The 23206-nt window shown below is 36.9% G+C and overlaps 2 long non-coding RNA genes across 2 annotated transcripts; both read left to right on the top strand.

The window, feature by feature from the left end:
• Positions 1-8459: 8459 nt before the first annotated feature.
• LOC114648359 (uncharacterized) lies at positions 8460-13268 on the top strand. Its single transcript, XR_003715684.2, has 4 exons — positions 8460-8648; positions 10456-10604; positions 12139-12308; positions 12743-13268. It is a non-coding gene; the product is annotated as an uncharacterized LOC114648359 (long non-coding RNA).
• A 1665-nt stretch (positions 13269-14933) lies between these two features.
• Positions 14934-17281, top strand: LOC127526986 (uncharacterized). Its single transcript, XR_007934352.1, has 4 exons — positions 14934-15324; positions 15997-16085; positions 16166-16327; positions 16806-17281. It is a non-coding gene; the product is annotated as an uncharacterized LOC127526986 (long non-coding RNA).
• Positions 17282-23206: the final 5925 nt, after the last annotated feature.

Here is a 23206-nt window from a genome sequence, read left to right as displayed (position 1 = left end):
TCAAAGAACCGTTTTTTAACAATATGCTTCTCATGAGTGTTTTCTATCATTATTTCTATATTAAAGAGTAGAAGAAAATGGTCTGATAGACCAATATCAATGACCTGCTTTATATCAACTTTTAGTCCTTTAGTAATTACTAAGTCTAACGTATGACCTGCTTTATGTGTAGGCTGATTAACGAGCTGTCTCAAATCAAAAGAGTCCAGGAGGTTCATAAATTCTTTTACTTTCTGGTCACATTGATTATCTATATGAAAATTAAAGTCGCCGACTATTAAGAGTGTGTCATAGTTCGTAATTAAGATTGACATCAAGTCAGAGAATTCCTCAAAGAAAGACGCGTTGAATTTTGGAGGTCTATACACGGATAATACTAGAACGTGAGAATCTCCCTGAATAATAATGGCGAGATACTCAAAAGACTTGAATTTACCAAAACTGATATTTTTACATTTTAACCTGCTTGAGTAAATGTTTGCTAGCCCTCCACCTCTCTTTCCTTGGCGATCTGCACGAGTAAAACTGTAATCCGGAGGCGCAGATTCGATTTAAACAGCTGCGCCATCTGAGCTAAGCCACATTTCACTTAGTGCAATAAAATCTATTTTTTTATCACTAATAAGATCGTTGATAAAAAACGTCTTGTTAGTTAAAGCTCTAACATTTAATAGAGCCATATTCAATGTTTCGGAGGAGCAGAGATGAATACTATATGCGTTATTGATATATGGCACAGGAATTAAGTTATTTTTATTAGCGCCGCTCTGCGTGTATTTTTTGTTTAATCTATGATATGTTTTTATAGTTTTAATACATTGTTCATCTAAAGTAGTAACTTTAATTAAATTATTGGTGTTTATGCCGTATTGCCTAGATTTTCTATGTGCATTAAGATTGGTTATTACAGTATTTATGTTGTGCACTTTTATGGAAGATTTTATTAAACAATTATCATGACCAAGCACAGGAGTGGCATTTCGGAAGGGGTTAAAAGCAGAGATAGATAGTCAAGATAAACGAATTACCTTGGATATGTTTTCGGAGAGGACCCGGGCGCCGAAGCTATTCGGATGCAGGCCATCTCGCTTGAAAAAACGCGGTCTTTCCCAAAAGAGGTCCCAGTTGTTGATGAAACCGATGTCTTGATTCTTGCAGAAGCCCTGCAGCCAGTTGTTTAAACCAAGCAGACGACTGTAGTACTCGTTTGATCGTCTGACGAGAGGGAGTGGACCCGAGATGAAGATCTTTGCCGATGGGGTCCTCTCCTTTGTGTCTTTAATTAATGCAGTGAAGTCTGCCTTGAGGATCTCGGACTGTCGGTGCCTTATGTCGTTTACGCCAGCATGTAAAACAATTGCTCCAACTGCCCTGTTCTTGTAGATTGCCGGCACACGTCTCGTCACATCTCGGACACGAGCACCGGGAAAACAAGAAACAAAAGATTTTCTATTAGGGCAAGTGATATTGAGGTTCCTAACAATAGAATCACCTACCACTATTACATCACTAGGAGCTGAAGGCGAACTGGGGACGCTTAGAGGGTCAAACCGGTTCTGCGTTACGATGCTTGCCTGTGCCGATGGAGGTGTTCTGGCCTTGAACCCCCGCCTGCATTGCTGAAATACACCGAGGTCATCATCGGTATTGCTCCTACGAGGCGCGGGGGTGAAGGTGACTTGAGCGGCACAACGCGGGGTTGATGTTACGCTGATAACAGATGGCGAGGACGGTTTATCCAACAGCCGAGCCTTCAGATCTCTGAGGTATCTTCGTCTGGACAGAAGTTTCTGAATCTGTTCATCGAGTGCCTGGAGTTCCTCGACTACAATTTCAACGCGATTCACCTCACTATCGGCCATTGTCCGCTTCTGTCTCTGCTTCCGCTTCCGCTTCGTGCCCTAGGAAGAATGAGAGAGAGAGATAGGTTAGCAGGGGCCTATTATTTAGTATCAACATATATATACACATACATATACACACATACATACACACACACATATACATATATACATATACACATACATACATAGTGCGTTGTAACACGGGCTGTGATTGTTACATGGGAGGGAGACAACAAATCATCAGCTTCCCGCTTTCTAATCGGGCCTGTGATTGGTGCTTTGACGGATGCCCAGATCCCACAGTATTTCCCCTTAGGAGAGGCGTTAGGCAAGTGTAATTGAATAGCGGTGCTGCAAGTTTAGCTTTACACCTGTTTTTAAGGCTTATTGACTGAAAGGGGCTTTCATGAAAAAAGTTAGGGCTTTGCTACAGGATACACCCTCCACAAGTTAAGGAAGTAAAAATAAAGGTATATATTTTTGTTTAATTAAACCTTGTAAGTTTGTATGCGGGCGGTATGGTGGCGCAGTGAAAGGTGCCAGTTAGGAGACCCGGGTTCGCTTCCCTGCTTGGAGTTTGAATGTTCTCCCCGTGTCTGTCTGGGTTTCCTCTGGGTACTCCGGTTTCCTCCCACAGTCCAAAGACATGCAGGTTAGGTGCATTTGCAATTCTAAATTGTCCGTGGTGTGTGGGTGTGTGCGCCCTGCGGTGGGCTGGCACCTTGCCTGGGGTTTGTTTCCTGCCTTGTGCCCTGTGTTGGCAGGGATTGGCTCCTGTATTTAGGATATAGCGGGTTGGATAATGGATGGATGGACATTTGTATGCATAGCCCCATTTGCCGTTTTCTTTTTTTTCTTTCTTCAGTAATATTTCAGCAAACCCGGAGCTTGTCAGTTCAAATCCTGGTACTGACACCACTGTGTGACCCTGAGGAAGTCACTTCACCTGCCTGTGCTGCAAAAAATAAAAGTAATGTAACAAATTGTACCTCAGATGTTGCAAGTTGCTGGAATAAAGGCATAAGTAAAATAGATAAATATGTATTATACACATAGGAACTATTCATTTATTTTCAGTTAAGTCATCTGCAGCAAACCTTTATAAATGAGGGTTTCTCCTTTTTAGATAGTGAAAACTGTTTCTTCTTCATTGAGGTTTTCTCTTGGAGAGCTTTTTTCATTTCATTGAAAATTAAAGCAGCAGCTGCCAAAATATGTAGCTTTCTTATTAATTTTTCAACATTGTGTAAAATAACTTTATAAAGTAACATAAAAGGTTTAAATACTGGTTATCCTTTTACACTAAAATATTACTAAAGAGATACAAAAAAAGTAAAATGCATATGTTGTTTTTCTTTAAGGAGATTAAATATTACTGAAGAAAGAAAAAAAAATTAAAACAGCCAAATGGGGCTATACATACAAACTTAAAAGGTTTAAATAAAACAGAAATACACTGTAAAAAGCAATTCAAGGGACCTCTAACCACCACTTAATCAAGTGCATTCTATTAGGTTAAAAATTCAACTTCAATGATTTTATTAAACATTTTAATTTGAAAACATTATTTAATGCGTTGACGTGAAAGAATTATATTAGTACATATTTTAGCTTAGACTTGTAAGTAATCTGAACTCAAATTCCTTTTTTCATTTATTGAAAAACAAAATTCAAGTTCCTCTAACATAATCTAACGTTATGGCTACTTAATTTCTCTGTTTCATGAGTGGGCATGAAACTCCTCCCACTTAACATGCTGTGAGAAGATCGTAACGCCATATTGCAAGTGAAACAAACAGCTACGGTGAGTGATAGAGCAGCTATTTTAATTGCTGTCAAAGGTGAATAGTACTTAATTTCTCCTTCAATAATCCTGCATTTTTATTTGCGCAATGCTGATAGGACTAGTAAAGTTACTTTACGTCTGTAGAGGTTAAGCTACAGATTCAGGCAGGCAAACGTGATGGCTGTCTAACATTAGGCAGATGAACAGGTAAAAGCTAAGTGATAGAGGAGCAATTTCAAGATAATAATTATTTACATTGCTCTAACATGTAATTTACTTATTTTGCATAACCGGTTGAACAGCTCTAGTGAAATTTAGTGCCGTCCATCTTACCATATTTTCTCAACATTACTTTTTTTTTGTTCGAGCCGCTAATGATTTCTCACGTGCGTTTCAATGTTGGTTAAGGATTTTAGATGCAATGCTGCCTTACTGCATGTAAGCCTGATGCCATTTTGAGAAGATACTTCATTAATTGTAATAATCTTTCTTTGACTTTACTTATTTTCCAGTTGTTAAGTTTAGAGTATACTCCGAAGCTGTACAGCCATTTTTCTTAAAATTGCTGTTTGTTATTTTCATTTTTGTGCCTTTTTTGCAATTATTCAAAGTAGCCATTTTAATCAGGATGTATGCTAAACTGGCGGCACGGTGGCGCAGTGGGTAGCGCTGCTGCCTCGCAGTTGGGTGACCTGGGGACCCGGGTTCGCTTCCCGGGTCCTCCCTGCGTGGAGTTTGCATGTTCTCCCCGTGTCTGCGTGGTTTCCTCCGGGCGCTCCGGTTTTCTCCCACAGTCCAAAGACATGCAGATTAGGTGGATTGACGATTCTAAATTGGCCCTAGTGTGTGCTTGGTGTGTGTTTATGTGTGCCCTGCGGTGGATTGGCACCCTGCCTGTGTTGGCTGGGATTGGCTCCAGCAGACCCCTGTGTTCGGATTCAGCGGGTTGGAAAATGTATGTATGTTAAACTCACCACCATCATCATATGTGTGTGCTTTGCCTCAACTGGATTGTAAAGTGTTCCTTTGCTTATAAAATCTGCAGGGGGGATGGAATCAGTGCAATATTATAAATTTTGTCCAAGTTTGTCTTGGTCTTAAAGGTTGAATTGCATAGAGCTCTTTCTGTTTGACCATTGACTGTTTTGACCAAATTAATGGATGTAGTCTCATCGAGAGGAGGAACTTCAGGATTGAGGATAAGGCACATTAAGAATCAGCTTCTAGAGGTATGAGAACTGATCAGACTCGTCTTTGAAATTAAGCTTGCTGACTTGTCACCCTTTTGGATTAGTCATATTGGAATTTAATTTTATTCTTTTTTCTCTTTTTACGCAATTAGAACAATGCAATTGAAGTACGGAGAGAGGTGGCCATTCGTTGCCTGGTTGTCTACCTTGGAGAAAAGGAACAGGACCTCTTCAAGGAGTTTAATGTAAGTAATTTATCACCGTGGAATCTACACTTTAATATTCCAGACAAAAGCCTGCTATAGATGGCTGTAATTGTTACTGAAAACCTGTTTCACTTATTTTTAAAATTTTTGTTGTTTTGATACCTTTCACTGTGATATGCCTAAAGTAAATCATGACATTTTAAAAAAGGAAATTTTTCTCTGTAGACCTCAACCAAAGAATTGAAAAGTTGAAAGTAAGTTCTACTGTGGCACAATTTGACATCACAAATAGTTGAAACATTCTCACTTTCCTAAAGAATGACACATTATAATGCTAGAGGATAACACAATATATGCAAGAAGGCTTCTTTAAATAATAGAAATAACCACAACAGCATTTTGCTAAATCCTGGCAATGGATCTGACCATTGTCCCATTTGTAAATGAGAAAAAAAATTATGAGTGTATTGACTTAATGCTTAGTCCAAACATATTCAGGTTTCTGATTAGGCTGCCAAACACCATCTTTTCTTTTTGGTGGATTAATACCTGACAAACTTTGCCACTATGAAGATTCTAGTAAGCTTTCATGCTCTTGTAATACTTCATATTGGCACTTTTGACCCCAACAAACAAAGAAAGTGAGTTAAATTTGTCTCCATAGCTACTGTGTGATGGCAATGCTACTCACTGCTCACGTTGAGCCAGTTCATGTAAGTAGATGTGCATGGTTGTGTGTTGGAATGGTTAAAATAACGTCAGCAGTAATAACACAATTCTGTTTTACTAAACCTCTTAATATACTTTTGCATTTGTTCTGCCAGAATATTGAAGAGTTTGAAGCAAACCTTGACAGGCAAGTATTGAAGATTGCCATCATCAAAGACCAGAATCCAAACACTGGAACCATCCTGATCGAGGGAGCCAAAATCCTGGATGGTATTGATGTCCCAGGGTGCTGTGCTTTGCTCATGGGTTTAATATATACTGTGAATCTGAGCTATCCCAAGGATCTAAAATGTACATACGAAGTATTTCGAAACTGTTCCTTGAACTTGATGGACTAAAAACCAGTGGGAAAGTAATGAATCTCAAGTACAGCATTTTCTAAGAACACTTTTCTTTCAAACCACTGCCATTATTTTTTTTAAACCCATGTTATTATTTAATCCATAAACAGCTGTTTCAATTGTAAACATTCTCAGGTTTTGTTTTAAATTTTTGTTGATTATTTGCTGTTGAAAACTTGTTCATTATGGTTTTGTAATACTGTGTTCAAAGAATGTTGCTCTTTTGTCCAAGAATGTTCTTAGATGAGAGTCGGTGCTGTTGTGTGGTTCGTACCTCATGATCTTTGTAAGCACTTGGTATTTTCATAGTGAGGTTGCTATATTTTTCAAAATGTTTTTGCATCCTGCAATGGAAGTCAGGTTTGACAAATTTGGCAGTTGAATATTACATTGAGGCCTATATTTTTGCTGCTGTAGTATGGCTGTTTGTTGAAAAATATAAAAATGCAACATTATATTTCCAATAAAGTAAATTTTGCAACATTTTCATTCTTTAAGTGGCTGTAGTTTTAATAATTTAATAAATAATTAAACTTGATAAAGCTGAAAATTATAGGCTGAAAACACTAATTACACCAACTTCACTTTTTACACCATCACAACTTTAAAATATATTAATAATTAAGTACGTAGAACTTAAAACAGTCTTTAAAAATGTAACATAAATTAGTTGGGACAACTTAATTTTTCTATGCAATGAATTTAAAAAGTTCTGTGTATCCTATAATTTTTTAAGCTGATGGTGCTTAAAAGCAATTTAAGATCTGAAGGGAAAACCTTTTCCAGTTACTCAGTGTTATGGGTTGGTTCTACGTAATTTTCACCAGAAGTTATAGTAACTTAAAAAGCTTGATGCAGAGCGTTGCGTTAATTTTTTTTGTTGGCCCAAAACAGTAGTTTTTAGAGTGTATATACCTTTTATTTTTACTTCCTTAACTTGTGGAGGGTGTATCCTGTAGCAAAGCCCTAACTTTTTTCGTGAAAACCCGTCTCAGTCAATAAGTCTTAAAAAGAGGTGTTAATAAGCTGCGCAAACCCACCAAGACATGCAATCGTTTAAATCAAGGCGCGAGTCGAAAAACATCATCCCATACTATTAATTAACGATTAACACATTTCTATATGTATTGTAAGCATACAATACAACTGATAATATGTTGCGCTTATTTATCTGGTGTACCGACATTTTTGCGCGTTTAACGGCTGAAATCTAACATGGTTTGTGCCCTTCAGAATGAAAACAGTTTGCATTTACCTTTTTAATAAAAGGCGAGCTTTTAAGCCTGAGAAATCACCCCGTAAATGCACATGTGTTAATATGTATGCTTACACAGTATTAAAAGACACTCAACAATTAACGTCATATACCTTCGTTCCCACGTTTGACTCGTGCTGTAAATCTCTTCCTTGTTTTCAGTTCACGTGATTACGTAGGTGGCGTGATGACGCGATACGTGACTCCGCCTCCTCCATTACAGTATATGGACAAAAAACAGGTTCCAGTTATGACCATTACGCGTAGAATTTCGAAATGAAACCTGCCCAACTTTTGTAAGTAAGCTGTAAGGAATGAGCCTGTAAGGAATTCAGCCTTCTACCTACACGGGAAGTTGGAGAATTAGTGATGAGTGAGTGAGTCAGTCAGTCAGTGAGGGCTTTGCCTTTTATTAGTATAGATACGATGTACTTACAAAAAGCTATACGTATCCATTATAAAGTTCACAGACATACATCGCATTTCATTTTGCTCCCTCTTCATTCGAATGGAGTTAAAATTTTCAGGCGACAAAATCTTTTCCAGTAAGAAGTCCACTTACAGACAGAGATAAACGGCAACATAAAAATGACTCGCAAGTACAATTCAAACCTGATGAGTGACGTGTGTCGTAAAACATTAGACATGCGCAGAACAAATTGGGCAGCGTCGTGAAATGAATTTTAATTAAGCAGAGAGCGTGTGAGCGAGACAAATCGGATGGGGATTCTTGTCACAAAGTAAAAAAACGCAGATCGGGCAGGGTCGTAATAGTAAAGCTCTGCACATGCGTGCATGGCTTGGGTTGTCTTTGTGCGTATGCGCCTGTCGCTACCCGATCTGCGGTGCCTACCCAATTTCCGCGCGCATGCGCAGAGCTTTACTATTACGACCCTGTCGCTACCTGATTTGCGCATGCATGCGCAGAGCTTTACTATTACGACCCTGTCCGATCTGCGTTTTTGCGACACGAGTCCCCATCTGATTTGTCTTGCGCACGCACTCTCTGCTTAATTAAAATTCATTTCACGACGCTGCCCGATTTGTTCTACGCATGTCTAATGTTTTACGACACACGTCATTCGTCAAGTTTGACTTGTACTTGCGAGTCGTTTTTGTGTTGTCATTTATCTCCGTATGTAAGTGGACTTGTTACTGGAAAAGATGGAAACTTTTGAATTTTATAACGTCTTGGAAGATGTGTCGCCTGAAAAATTTAACTCCAGTCGAATGAAGAGGGAGCAAAATGAAATGCGACATGTGTCTGTGAACTTTATAATGGACATGTACAGCTTTTGTTAAGTAAATCATTTTTAGTTGCAATACAGTAATCCCTCGCTACTTCGCGGTTCACTTTTCGCGGATTCACGACTTCGCGGATTTTATATGTAAGCATATCTAAATATATAACGCGGATTTTTCGCTGCTTCGCGGGTTTCTGCGGACAATGGGTCTTTTTACTTCTAGTATTTGCTTCCTCAGTTGGTTTGCCCAGTTGATTTCATACAAGAGATGCTATTGGCGGATGGCTGAGAAGCTACCCAATCAGAGCACGCAGTTAAGTTCCTGTGTGCTGCTGATTGGCTCAGCGACGGAGTGCTGCATTAAACAGGAAGTCTCATCTCACTCATTCAGCATTAACGTGCTCTTGCTACTGCATTCAGGGGATTATCACCTTCATCGTCATCATTTTTACTGTGCAGCATATTCATCGCCATCATCACGTCATATATAGCTACGTGTACTTCGCTATACAGTAAGTGTAAACTTATCTACCGATTTCATATTGCTTAGCAGTTGTCCCTGTTATTAATAGAGTAAAAGGTGGGTTGTAAACAATACAGGGAGGGTTTAAAAACGTCCAAATACACGTTAAATAATTAAATAAATATGGTGTCCCTACTTCGCGGAAATTCAGTTATCGCGGTCGGCCTTGGAACCTATCTCCCGCGATAAGTGAGGGATTACTGTACTTTGTAATCTCGTGGTTTAATCATAAAAATCGCAGCATTTCCGTGTTTGGGTTAATGGATTAATGTATGTATGTCATTTATTTCGTAACACCCTATTAGCATTTGGTGGTGTGTTTCTTTAAACATTTGTCCACATTTTTTATCTTATAGAGTGAACGGCGTGCTAATTATTAAGTAAAACAATGTAATCGAGGTGTCAAATTAGGAATAGAATTAGGAGAGCACGACTGACACTCGACTGGTGTAAAGTGTGCCCTCCAAAGCCATCAGTATTTTTTATTATGTTGATATCAGATTACATCAATAGAAGGGTATATCGATGAAGGCTAAATTACATAGGAGAATAGCAACAACTAACTTATTACAAGAAAGAGGGATGTAGATAATAGCATTACAAATTGTTAATGAAGCAGCTCAGAATCTTACACGTTTTGTTGCTTTAGTGTGTTTTCCGTTTTTAAAGCTATTTCTAGCATATTAATGTCCATACACAAAGATGTAATAGAGGGTCTAACATTCTGAACTTTACACTTATGAGTAGGAAATTTATGAAGGAAGGAAACCACAGTTACTGCATTTTCTAACATTTAATCTTCAAAATTGTATACAGAAGAACAACAAGAATTAAACAGTGAGATATTGTTTTGTCATTCAAGACAGTAACAGAAATAAATCTTTATAAAACATTTCGGAATAGGAGCAGAAGTAAGAAATGTGAGAGGTGATTTGTCTTCATTTGTACAAAAACTACATTTCGGGGATAAATTAATGTCATACTTATGAATTAATCTGTTAGTTGGCTACTATTTATTCATAATTTTGAAATGGATTTCTTTAACCTTGTTTGGTAGAAAAAAACGTCTATGGCACAAAACAGGCAATTTTAAAATTTATGTCCAAAGCCATCAGAGTATTGTGGTGTGTGTCTGATGTGGCACAGTGACAGGCTGGGCACCTGCTGTTGTCACGTGTCATTAACTTATCATTTAAGCTGTTGGTTTAGGAGGAGTACACACACATACATTTAACTGAATATAATGGAGAAGGCTTGCTCCTTAGAAATAACATTTCTTATTGCTGCAGTTAGAAAAACAATGCCCCTTTATTATATATTTTTTCTTGACCCTACAGGATGCCCAGTGGTAACCAGCCTACCATGTGGCTCAACAGATGCCAGTGTACCCGAATACTGAGACACAATTGGATGTTCTATTCTTCTGCTTTTAAGATTCCCTGTTTGGGATGATGTGCAGTTCATTTTATATTTGCTATTTCTACAGGTAAGACTACTGCATAATTCCTGCAAAGCCTCCCCATATTTATTATTTGATCTGTAATATTTTGCTGCCTTGAATACTGACCTCTATGTCTGCTCACTCTGTCCAGTAACTAACACGGCTTTTTAATTTTAGACAGGAAAGCCTCAGAGTGTGAATCCTCGCAAACACAGAGACTAAGGCATATCAGTGCCAGCAGTCACAAAACGGGGATGTTGTTCCGTTTTGCAAAATAACATTTATTTTCTTAAGTTACTGTGCTTTGTTGTTGGATTTTGAAAGAACCAAGAATTAAATTTAACCTAAAATAAAACTAAGACAGGAGAGAAAAACGAAGATGTTTTCATGTAAGTAATGACACCTGCGCACAGCACATTAGAAGTTCAGATATACAGAGATTGTAACTCAATGTTTACTGTATGCATAATGTAAAAGTAAAAAAAATGATGCTACATATACAGTAATCCCTCGCTATATCGCGCTTCGCCTTTCGCGGCTTCACTCCATCGCGGATTTTATATGTAAGCATATTTAAATATATATCGCGGATTTTTCGCTGCTTCGCGGGTTTCTGAGGACAATGGGTCTTTTAATTTCTGGTACATGCTTCCTCAGTTGGTTTGCCCAGTTGATTTCATACAAGGGACGCTATTGGCAGATGGCTGAGAAGCTACCCAACTTACTTTTCTTTCTCTCTCTTGCGCTGACTATCTGTGATCCTGACGTAGGGGGTGTGAGCAGGGGGGCTGTTCGCACACCTAGACGATACGCACGCTCGTCAAAAAATTCTGAAAGATTATCTTCACGTTGCTACCTTCTGTGTGCAGCTTTTAAGTATGCTGCACGGTGCTTCGCAAGCTTGAAAGCTCAAAGGGCACGTGTCTCTCTCTATCTCTCTAACTCTCTCTCTCTGCTCCTGACGGAGGGGGTGTGAGCTGCCGCCTTCAACAGCTTTGTGCCGCGGTGCTTCGCATACTTACAAGCCAAACAGCCCTATTGATTTGTTTGCTTCTTTGAAGAGGAAGATATGTTTGCATTCTTTTAATTGTGAGACAGAACTGTCATCTCTGTCTTGTCATGGAGCACAGTTTAAACTTTTGGAAAAGAGACAAATGTTTGTTTGCAGTGTTTGAATAACGTTCCTGTCTCTCTACAACCTCCTGTGTTTCTGCGCAAATCTGTGACCCAAGCATGACAATATAAAAATAACCATATAAACATATGGTTTCTACTTCGCGGATTTTCTTATTTCGCAGGTGGCTCTGGAACGCAACCCCCGCGATGGAGGAGGGATTACTGTAATGACAATTAAGTAGGGGTTCTTTCAAAATCCAACAAAAAACAACAGTAATTAAAAATAGTATTGTTAGTTAGACTTTACTCTAAGCAGAACTTTATCTATTGTGATGGTTTACTTTTGTAATAATTGATCTACAGGTGTACCAAGAAAGGAGGCAGAAGAACAAGTAAGGTTACACTTTATTAATGTTTGAACTCCGTGAACATCGTGTATCTACTGTGTTTATGTTTTTAACAGTTACAGTGAAATAGAAGAGTCTGGTCGTGTTATGGGGCAGCAGTTGAAGAAGAAGGATGGAGAGATGTGTGCCATGTTGAAGTATCGGCTGGTCCTCCTGCCCGCTCTTCTAGAATCCTCCATCTAAACCTCTGCTCTGATCTGCTGTGTCTTTGCCAAGTGATCACGAGGTATTGGCCTTTTTGGTTTTTTTTTTTTTTCTTCTGAAAACTGTGTCGGTCTCATTACACTGGCTGCCTGTCTCGCACAGAATTAATTTGAAGGTTCTATTAAATAATTAGCAGCCTTTGAGTATTTACACCCTGCCTGTATTTTGGAGTGTCTGCTCCCAACATTTCTTTTCTCAAATGTTGCTTTGCTTTTTATTCCAAGATCAACCATAAAAACCGGCAGCTTTGTGTACTCTGGAATGCTTTACCAATAGAGAAGTGCCAGGCTACAAATGTCAAGCATTTCGAAAATCTTCAACAAGCCCACTTTTCTAATTTGTCTTTTTCTTAATTACTTGCATTGGTTGTAATTGATTAGAAATGGTACTGTGTACACTTTGTAAGCTCTGCACTGGGCACTAACGTATGCTGTTTTTCTCTGTTGTCTTTTCCAGTTTATTGCAATGGTGCACATACCCCTCCCAGAACCCCCGTGTCTCCACCGCCTGTTACATCAAGTCCAACTGCCTGTGATGCTGAAGAGAAGAAAAGTTCACAAGATGTCCTAAAATGGAATTGTGATTGGACTGAGACGGCCACAATTGTGTGCTGGGATGTGCAGAGAGGGCTGTGCTGGCTTTGGCTTGGGACCCCCAGAGGTTTATTATCTCCAGTATCCTTGAAGACTGCAAGTTTGTCTTTGTCCCCAGCCATTTGACCAGGCAGTGTATTTATTACAAAGGACAAGGACCCCTAACTGTATGTTTTTGAAGAGCAAGTTGAGCTACACTTGTAAGCAAAGGTGATATAGAAATATTATTAGTGAACAAATTTTAACGGACAGATCAGGAAAAATGTCAGTTTAAATAGAACACATTTTTAATGGAATATTGCTGGATAACAACTCTTTGACTCTGAGTAGCATCTTGTTCATAAAGCTAAAATAGCATTTTTCCTTTTTTGACAAATTTAATGATTCACTTTTACTGTGTTCAAAGCCTTGACTAACATTTTTTTTAAAGATCTGTAAATATATTTGTGTTGTCCTTCCCTAATAGCTTTTAAAACCTCCCCGTTGTTGGCCATTTTCATTGTATTTGTGTTCTAGTTAAATGCATTTACCTTTTATACATCTTTATTATTAATGAATTTTCTACTCATACACACACACACATATATATATAATTTGTGTGTATAATTTTTTTTTGACAAACATTGTTCACAGATATTTCACTTTAGTTATTTTTAAACATACCATTTGTTTATTCAATAAAAAATGTATGAAAATGTATTGTATTCCCTTTTTATTAAAAAGCTATAAAAATGAACTGGCTCTGTATCAATATGGGTGAATAAAACCATTCACATGAGATGAGTCTGCACACAAACAACGGTGTGTTATGTTGATTAATCTTGTAAGAAAGAATATCACTGCCCTCTGTCCACATGGTGTTCATCATAAACTGAACTATTTCATGCTGTTTAAATTCTGCTCAGTTACTTTAGAATATTTTATTTTTCAGCTGTTAAATTCAGTTCAGTTTTATTGTCTTAATAGGTAAGTTTGGTTTTTTGGGGGGTTTCACAGAGACACCTTGAAATAACATTAAAACACATCACTAAGAACAAATGTATTACAAATATGAACTATAGCAGCAAGCAACTTACTGTAAAAAAATCATATAGATTGATCCAAGTGATAACAGCTCACTCACTTATTTAAATCTGTGGATGTAAAGTTGAACTTCTTTGTAAGATTAATAGCTGTTGGAATAAATGAGGATTTGAACTGGTGGCTTTATACTCTTGATTTCTTCAGCATCTGACCTGATTGCACAACTGAGAACGAATTAAAGAATTTTAACAAGTGGACTGTCACTGTTAACAATAAGGGGGACAGTCAGCACAATGCCATGCAACAGTGTTAATTCTTTTCTTTTGTTGAAAAAGGGCCATTTATTTCTATAAAACTGGTTGGCAACATTAGGTTTTGTAAACATGATGCCTTAAAACAAAAGGCAATTTTATTAATAATAATTGATATCTAAAGATGTTTTTAAACAAACACAATTTGTCCGTAGAAGGAAATTGCAACAATAGATAAAAACGGAATGGGGACTTTATATAATTTATTATGTGAGTGGAAAAATAAAAACACTACATACTTATATATACACAGACACAGACAGTACCTGCCAAATAATACAAGGAGTGCACAGCATGTGTTTCGCCCTAATTGGGGCTCATCAGGTGTGCACACATAAGCTTCCTCTTACAGTGATCGAACATTGGACATCAACGTTACACCACAAAGGCTGCTTCTTTTATTTATCAGGATGAATATTTTCATTATGGTCAACTAATGTGGAACTAAAATGAATAAACTGTAATGTCAAGTTGTACTGCATGCACAGTTCCGATCGGGCCGTGCCGTAAAGTGGATTTTTTTTTTTTTTTTTTTTTAATGTTTTTTTCATTAAGCGCATGCGGTGTGTGTCACTACCTGGTTCCCGTTGCCGGCTCGATCTGCGTTCGCGTGCGTTGTCGCTGTCGCTACCCGATCTGCGGTGCCTACCAGATTTGCGCGCGCATGCGCAGAGCTTAACTAGTACGACCCTGCACGATCTGCGTTTTTTTTACTTTGCGACACGAGTCCCCATCCGATTTGTCTCGCGCACGCGCTCTCTGCTTAATTAAAATTCATTTCACGACGCTGCCCGATTTGTTCTGCGCATGTCCAATGTTTTACGACACACGAGAAAAAAAGTTACCACGGGATTTTAATTTCTCGGTCTGCATTAACAAATAGAACTTTCGCCATTCGAGTGAGAAGGAGAAAGAAGAACGCTGTAGAGAATAGGAGCATATTGAATTTTTCTCCTGGCAGAAGAATATTTTTCACTTCTTGAAAAAATGAAGACTTTTCAATTTTACAACGACTTGAAAGAATATCTTTTACGGGAAGAATTTAGCAACAATTTAACGGTCAGAGAGCGAAGTGAAATACGACGTGTGTCCGTGAATTTTATGATTAAAGGTACTGTATGTAATGTTTATTGAATGCTTTTCAATTTTTGAGAATACAGTATATACTGTAATATAATCTAGATATATTTAGGATTATCTGACGTTTTGTTTAATAATTGGAATATTACAAAATTTACCGTTTTAAATAGGCTGGTCATTTCAATGAACGCACATGAATGTTTTGAAATATGCAAAACTTTTAATAAATTGTGTTATTAAAAAAACTGCTCAGGTGGACTTTCCTGTTATTTACTGATTTATACTTGATTAATGGATTAGTAGGTTTTCTCTTTTTGGGAATATGAAAAGCTGAACTGCCTAGATGTATCTCAGATCAGGTGTCTAAATTTTACAATTCTTTTAAAGAGAGAAGTAAATTGGTATCCACTAACGAATGTTAAAATGTGTTTTTTCTTATGCAACTCCCCAACATTAGACCACAATATCTTAGTGTGTGTGTGAATCCTCGCAATCCCAGTAACTGTTGTGTTTTTCTCGTTGTATGAGTTTCAATAGAAACAAAACCAGGCTGTTTCATTTGCAAAATAAAGCACACATTCTTAGGGGTATTATGTTTTGTTACTGGGTAATTAGTGTATGCCTTCACTTATAATGTGATGTGGTCATATTTCAACTACATGCAAGCAACTTTTGTATTCTGTTCTTTCTTAATTTTGGATAGTCCATCATCCATGCCCTGGCTGCTCTACAGGGTGTATCAGGACAGGAGGCAGAAGACTTATTTCTTGGTGGCCCAGAATACAGTATCAGGTAAAAGTCAAGTCTATGAATGTTTGAAGTAAGCGTTTAAATATTTCTTGTTTATTATTTTTATATTTTACTTGCCTTAGTGAAGTGGAAGAATTTAACTGAAAGATAGGGCAGCAATTAAAGAAGGAGGGAATGCTGTGATATCTGTTGGAATTGAAGATGATGCTACTGCCCAGTGCTTCTAGAATCCTTCATTTGAGTCTTGGGTCTGAATCTACTGCGTCATTGCCAAGTATTCTGGGGTAATGTATCTTGTTTTGTTTACATTTTGTTTTACTCCATATTCCAAGCTCATTTGCTTGACCTTAGCTTTAATAAACTGGATGGCTGTCTCCTTCACAATTGATTTTAAAGTACTATACTATTTATTACATAAAAGCTCTGAACAATTTAGTCCCTTCCTGTATTTGGTACTGTCTCTCCCCCAACACTCCTCAGTGTAATCTTTAATGCACAACCACTAATTTGCTTATGAAAGAACTGGTGAAGAAGCTTGCACATGTACACCAAAAATATAGAATGCCGGCTATAAATGAAAAACCTTTCAAAATACTTTTAAAACTCCATTTTTAAACTTTACCTCTGCTTAATTCCCATTTCTATCGGTTTATGATTTACTTCTGGTTTATGAATGGAACTGCATACACTGAAAGATTTACACCAGATAATAACCATTGTTTGTTTTTTTTTTTTTTTGCTGTTTTTCTTTTTTTTGTCCAGTGATGCCCTTTGCCATGCACCCTGGTCAAGTCTTGTGCAACTGACTGTGGTGCTGAAGAGAGAAGATTTCTGAAGACCCTCTTGAAATGGAGCTGCAATTGGATTAACACTACAACAGTATGCTGGCTGAGAATGTCCACAGGGGCCTGGGGAGGCTGTGACCTTGTGACCCTGAGACGTTGTTTTGTCAATCATCCTGACCAACTGGACCTTTGTGTGTTCTTCAACAGGGCCATCTGACCAGCAGATATATTTAAGGAGAAGGACCTTTCAATTTTCCTCTTGTGTACTTTTAAATTGTATATATATTTTTTCGTTTTGATAAAGTTATATATATTTGTTAAGCAGTTTAGCAGTTTGGGCTTTATTAGTATTAAAATATGTTAGAAGTTATCTGTGGAATAATTTTAATAATCAAAATAGCAAAACAATGTAACTTTAAATTTTCTGTGCTCTGGGTAAAATATGTTAAAGCTATCTGGTGATTTTTTTTACTTCTTTGGGTTTTTTTGTACATTTGACAAATGTTTTTTTTAGGTGCATTGTTCTCACATTGTTCACTTTTGTTGTTCTCATAACATTTATTCAATAAAATTTGCATGAAAAGTGTTTCCTTTTTCATTATTTAGTTAACTCACATTTAAGACACTATATGGGTGAATAAAAGCCATTTAAATTTGAGTACAAGATGAGCAATAGTATCACAGAAGATGGTGCTGGGGTTGTGCTTTATGTGGGTTAGACATGAAATGAAGATTTCTTTTTCTTTAAAAAGACTGTTTATGCAATCCACTAGTATCACCGCAACAAAATTTTGTAAACCATGATGCCCTATGACATGTGTATTTCATTAATAATATGTAAAGTTATTTTTAAAGAGTTTTTCCAGGGATGAAAAGTGCATCAACAGTTCATTTTTACATATATACACACTTATTTTGACTAACTGCATGAAAGCCTGGTACAACAGCTGCACCAAACCTGCCAAAAAAGCCGTGTAGTGGATCATAAAAACATCACAAGACGTTCAATGGAACTGAACTGCCATCACTTGATCATCGATACAAGATTCCTTGTGTAAGAAGAGCTAAAAACATCATCAAGGAGAACACTCATCTTGGACCGAACTTGTATGAGCTTCTCCCATCTGGCAGGCATTTCAGATATATAAATGCAAAGAATTATTATTATTATCAATCTGTATGCTACAAATAGATTAAAAAAAAAAAACTTTTTTCCAACTGCAATAAACTTACTGAACTCGTATATCTCCTCAATCTGAAATCATTTTCATTGATCATGTACAATTAATGTAGGTAATGTGTAATCTATACTGCTGTGCATTTATGCAATAATAATCCATCCTGGTTACTTTAACATTATATATGGCATCTTGCCAATATTTTGAACATATTTTGTATGATTACTCAGTTTTTAGTTCATTATTTATTTATTGTATTATTATATATCTGAACTATTTGACAGTGGAATTTAAATGCAACGTGAAGTTGACACGAGTAATTTCGTTGCGTTACTCAATGTCAATAAAGTACTTGAATACATCTATTTTTAAAACTGTCATTATAGTCTACATATAAAAAATAAATAACATATACAATGGTTAAATACTTCTTTGTACAATGGGAACTGAAAAAAGAAGTGCTATGTAAACTAAACGAAGCGATCTCAGTGATAAACAACGTGTATAACGAGGAGTATGACAAGCTTGTGTATCGACATGCGCAGTTGAGAGCGATCCGTGCCGCAAAGCGAAAGGTTTAGTATATATTTTTTTTTATTATTAAGCGCATGCGGAGTGTGTTATTGCATACGTATTGAACGAAAACGTCATCGCTCACTTTACGGTGCTGCCCAATCTGTTTAACGCTTGGGCAGCACCGTAAAGTGAGCGATGACGTTTTCGTTCAATACGTATGCAATAACACACTCCGCATGCGCTTAATAATAAAAAAAAAATACTAAACATTTCGCTTTACAGCACGGATCGCTCTCAACTGCGCATGTCGATACACAACGGGCAGTACAGTATTTTCGTTTAAATGCCGTAGTAGTTGACCATAATGATAATATTATTAAATATCCATTGTACGTTCTGTTTTCACGGCTGAATTAAGCTTGTCATACTCCTCGTTATACACGTTAATTGTTTATCACTGAGATCGCTTCGTTTAGTTTACATAGCACTTCTTTTTTCAGTTCCCATTGTACAAAGAAGTATTTAACCATTGCATATGTTATTATAGTCTACATATAAAAAATAAATGACAGTTTTAAAAATAGATGTATTCAAGTACTTGTCATTGAGTAACGCAATGAAATTACTCGTGTCAACTTCACGTTGCATTTAAATTCCAATGTGAAATAGTTCAGATATATAACAATACAATAAATAAATAAAGTATGAACTAAAAACTGAGTAATCATACAAAATATGTTCAAAATCTTGGCAAGATGCCATATATAATGTTAAAGTAACCAGGATGGATTATTATTGCATAAATGCACAGCAGTATAGATTACACATTACCTACACTACATTAATTGTACATGATCAATGAAAACGATTTCAGATTGAGGAGATATACGAGTTCAATAAGTTTAAAGCAGTTGGAAAAAAGTTTTTTTTTGTCTATTTGTAGCATACAGATTGATAATAATAATTCTTTGCATTTATATATCTGAAATGCCTGCCAGATGGGAGAAGCTCAGACAAGTTCTATCCAAGATGAGTGTTCTCCTTGATGATGTTTTTAGCCCTTCTTACACAGGGAATCTTGTATCGATGATCAAGTGATGGCAGGTCAGTTCCATTGAACGTCTTGTGATGTTTTTATGATCCACTACTGTTTTTTTGGCAGGTTTGGTGCAGCTGTTGTACCAGGCTTTCATGCAGTTAGTCAAAATAAGTGTGTATATATGTAAAAATGAACTGTTGATGCAATTTTCATCCCTGGAAAAACTCTTTAAAAATAACTTTACATATTATTATTAATGAAATACACATGTCATAGGGCATCATGGTTTACAAAATTTTGTTGCGGTGATACTAGTGGATTGCATAAACAGTCTTTTTAAAGAAAAAGAAATCTTCATTTCATGTCTAACCCACATAAAGCACAACCCCAGCACCATCTTCTGTGATTCTATTGCTCGTCTTGTACTCAAATTTAAATGGCTTTTATTCACCCATACAGTGTCTTAAATGTGAATTAATAACTGAATAGTGAAAAAGGAAACACACTTTTCATGCAAATTTTATTGAATAAATGTTATGAGAACAACAAAAGTGAACAACGTGAGAACAATGCACCTAAAAAAACCATGTCAAATGTACAAAAAAACCCAAAGAAGTAAAAAAAAATCACCACATAGCTTTAACATATTTTACCCAGAGCACAGAAAATTTAAAGTTACATTGTTTTGCTATTTTGATTATTAAAATTATTCCACAAATAACTTCTAACATATTTTAATACTAGTAAAGCCCAAACTGCTAAACTGCTTAACAAATATACATAACTTTATCAAAACAAAAAAATATATATACAATTAAAAAGTACACAAGAGGAAAATTGAAAGGTCTTTCTCCTTAAATATATCTGATGGTCAAGTTGGTCAGGATGCTTGACAAAACAACGTCTCAGGGTCACAAGGTCACAGCCTCCCCAGGCCCCTGTGGACATTCTCAGCAAGCATACTGTTGTAGTGTTAATCCAATTGCAGCTCCATTTCAAGAGGGTCTTCAGAAATCTTCTCTCTTCACCACAGTCAGTTGCACGAGACTTGACCAGGGTGCATGGCAAAGGGCATCACTGGACAAAAAAAAGAAAAACAGCAAAAAAAAAACAATTGTTATTATCTGGTGTAAATCTTTCAAAGTGTATGCAGTTCCATTCATAAACCAGAAGTAAATCATAAACTGAGAGAAGTGGGAATTAAGCAGAGGTGAAGTTTAAAAATGGAGTTTTAAAAGTATTTTGAAAAGTTTTTCATTTATAGCCGGCATTCTATATTTTTGGTATACATGTGCAAGCTGCTTCACCAGTTCTTTCATAAGCAAATTAGTGGTTGTGCATTAAAGATTACACTGAGGAGTGTTGGGGGAGAGACAGTACCAAATACAGGAAGGGACTAAACTGTTCAGAGCTTTTTATGTAATGAATAGTATAGTACTTTAAAATCAATTGTGAAGGAGATAGCCATCCAGTTTATTAAAGCTAAGGTCAAGCAAATGAGCTTGGAATATGGAGAAAAACAAAATGTAAACAAAACAAGATACAGTACCCCAGAATACTTGGCAATGACGCAGTAGATTCAGACCCAAGACTCAAATGAAGGATTCTGGAAGCACTGGGCAGTAGCATCATCTTCTATTCCAACAGATATCACAGCATTCCCTCCTTCTTTAATTGCTGCCCTATCTTTCAGTTAAATTCTTCCACTTCACTAAGGCAAGTAAAATATAAAAATAATAAACAAGAAATATTTAAACACTTACTTCAAACATTCCTAGACTTGACTTTTACCTGATACTGTATTCTGGGCCACCAAGAAATAAGTTTTCTGCCTCCTGTCCTGATACACCCTGTAGAGCAGCCAGGGAATGGATGATGGACTATCCAAAATTAAGAGAGAACAGAATACAAAAGTTGCTTGCATGTAACTGAAATATGACCACATCACATTATAAGTGAAGGCATACACCAATTACCCAGTAACAAAGCATAATACCCCTAAGAATGTGTGCTTTATTTTGCAAATGAAACAGCCTGGTTTTGTTTCTATTGAAACTCATACAATGAGAAAAACACAACAGTTACTGGGATTGCGAGGATTAACACACAGACTAAAATATTGTGGTCTAATGTTGGGGAGTTGCATAAGAAAAAACACATTTTAACATTCGTTAGTGGATACCAATTTACTTCTCTCTTTAAAAGAATTGTAAAATTTAGACACCTGATCTGAGATACATCTAGGCAGTTCAGATTTTCATATTCCCAAAAAGAGAAAATCTACTAATCTATTAATCAAGTATAAATCAGTAAATAACAGGAAAGTCCACCTGAGCAGTTTTTTTAATAGCACAATTTATTAAAAGTTTTGCATATTTCAAAATATTCATGCACGTTCATTGAAATCACCAGCCTATTTAAAACGTTAAATTTTGTAATATTCCAATTATTAAACGTCAGATAATCCTAAATATATCTAGATTATATTACAGTATATACTGTATTCTCAAAAATTGAAAAGCATTCAATAAACATTACATACAGTACCTTTAATCATAAAATTCACGGACACACGTCGTATTTCACTTCGCTCTCTGACCGTTAAATTGTTGCTAAATTCTTCCCGTAAAAGATATTCTTTCAAGTCGTTGTAAAATTGAAAAGTCTTCATTTTTTCAAGAAGTGAAAAATATTCTTCTGCCAGGAGAAAAATTCAGTATGCTCCTATTGTTTACAGCGTTCTTCTTTCTCCTTCTCACTCGAATGGCGGAAGTTCTATTTGTTAATGCAGACCGAGAAATTAAAATCCCGTGGTAACTTTTTTTCTCGTGTGTCGTAAAACATTCGACATGCGCAGAACAAATCGGTCAGCGTCGTGAAATGACTTTTAATTAAGCAGAGAGCGCGTGCGCGAGACAAATCGGATGGGGACTCGTGTCGCAAAGTAAAAAAAACGCAGATCGTGCAGGGTAGTAATAGTTAAGCTCTGCACATGCGTGCGCATGCGCGCACAAATCTGGTAGGCACCGCAGATCGGGTAGCGACATGTGTATTGAAAGGCTACGTCATCACACACTTTATGGTGCTGCCCAATCTGTTTAACGCTTGCGTGAACACTTTACAGCATGTTAGGCTTTCAATACGCCTGCGCGCGCAAATCGGGTAGGCACGCAGATCGGGTAATGACAGCGCCCAGAAATAGGGCAGGCACCGCCTGCTGTTGGGTAGTGACAGTCCTCACTGTTTCTTCACACTTCCGGTATTGTACGTTGTTACGTTCCCTATGTGCGGAATGATTTTGCGGTCATTTGCACAATAATGCATATCAGCTACAAATATGGGAATCACTGAATAATAAAAAGTTTAATGAGGAGTGTCTTGCGCATATATTGGTGTAATGACTACGTTGGCTTTAGTCAAGCATTTCTTTGCCTCTCTGATGTGATGGACATGGGGTAGAATAGATGCTGGATTATTATAATACGTACTCATCAATTTGTTATAGATTCTAGGTGGACACGATTCCACACCAAGGAACTAGGTGCCCCATGTGAATCGTTCATAATGTCTCCTAAACATATTTATAAACTTACAGACAAGTACTACATAACTGTTTTTTAACTTTGGGCAGAGACCATACACGAG

This window comes from Erpetoichthys calabaricus, chromosome 3 (assembly GCF_900747795.2).
Source record: "Erpetoichthys calabaricus chromosome 3, fErpCal1.3, whole genome shotgun sequence".
Classification (NCBI taxonomy): Eukaryota; Metazoa; Chordata; class Cladistia; order Polypteriformes; family Polypteridae; genus Erpetoichthys; species Erpetoichthys calabaricus.
The sequence above is the reverse complement of the archived record's forward strand: the minus strand, read 5'-3'. Positions and strand labels throughout refer to the sequence as shown.